This window comes from Engraulis encrasicolus, chromosome 21, assembly GCF_034702125.1.
Source record: "Engraulis encrasicolus isolate BLACKSEA-1 chromosome 21, IST_EnEncr_1.0, whole genome shotgun sequence".
Taxonomy (NCBI): Eukaryota; Metazoa; Chordata; class Actinopteri; order Clupeiformes; family Engraulidae; genus Engraulis; species Engraulis encrasicolus.
In genome coordinates this window covers 41247049-41248182 of record NC_085877.1, presented here as the reverse complement: position 1 = coordinate 41248182, position 1134 = coordinate 41247049, and positions in this window count along the sequence as shown.

Genomic DNA, 1134 nt, shown 5'->3' with positions numbered 1-1134 from the left:
CCTCTTCCTCCTCCATCACCATTTTCCTTCCTCTCCTCCTTCCTTCTCTTTGTACCTTAGACGTGTGTGTGTGTGTGTGTGTGTGTGTGTGTGTGTGTGTGTGTGTGTGTGTGTGTGTGTGTGTGTGTGTGTGTGTGTGTGTGTGTGTGTGTTCATTACTTACATTTTTTGGCTATACACGTATCCTGCCAGAGGTGCACACTTACCCTATATATCCAAGTGTGTGTGTGTGTGTGTGTGTGTGTGTGTGTGTGTGTGTGTGTGTGTGTGTGTGTGTGTGTGTGTGTGTGTGTGTGTGTGTGTGTGTGTGTGTGTGTGTGTGTGTGTGTGTGTGTGTGTGTGTGTATCTAGTAAGTTCCTTTACAGCCCTGTACACACATTTCTACCATAACGAGTGTGCACACGCACAAGCAGGGAGTTGAGGGAATCGAACTGGCAACCTTTGGGCTTCCAGTCTGACCCCCTAACCGCTTGTCCATGACTGTACTCTATGTGCATGTGTGTGCGAGTGAAATACCTCTCTGAGTAGGTACGCTTGCCTACCAGTACTGTACAACGACATCCAAGAGCAATACAGTATACTAATTTACAAAACCTCCACACATACACACACGCACACACATGCACATACACAAACAGTATTTATATGAAGTCTCTCTCTCACTCACTCACTCACTCTCTCTCACTCACTATCTCTCTCTCTCTCTCTCTCTCTCTCTCTCTCTCTCTCTCTCTCTCTCTCTTCTCTCTCTCTCTCTCTCTACTCTCTCTTCTCTCTCTCTCTCTCTCTCTCTCTCTTCTCTCTCTCCTCTCTCTCTCTCTCTCTCCACTCTCTCTCTCTCTCTCTCTCTCTCTCTCTCTCTCTCTCTCTCTCTCTCTCTCTCTCTCTCTCTCTCTCTCTCTCTCGATTTATACTCCTTGCTCAGGGTCAGTTGTCATAAGATTTCCTCCTGGCCCTGTCAGTGTCCAGACTCAGCTGTAAATCAGTGTAGCTACCCAGGAATGGTCTGCATGGTTTGCTGTTCTCAGGGCCGGATTAATGCACAGGCTTGATATGGCTGCAGCCTAGGGGGCCCCACCTGCCAGGGGGCCCCTCATCGGCCTTAAGTGAAAAATGGCCAAATTGTGACAAGA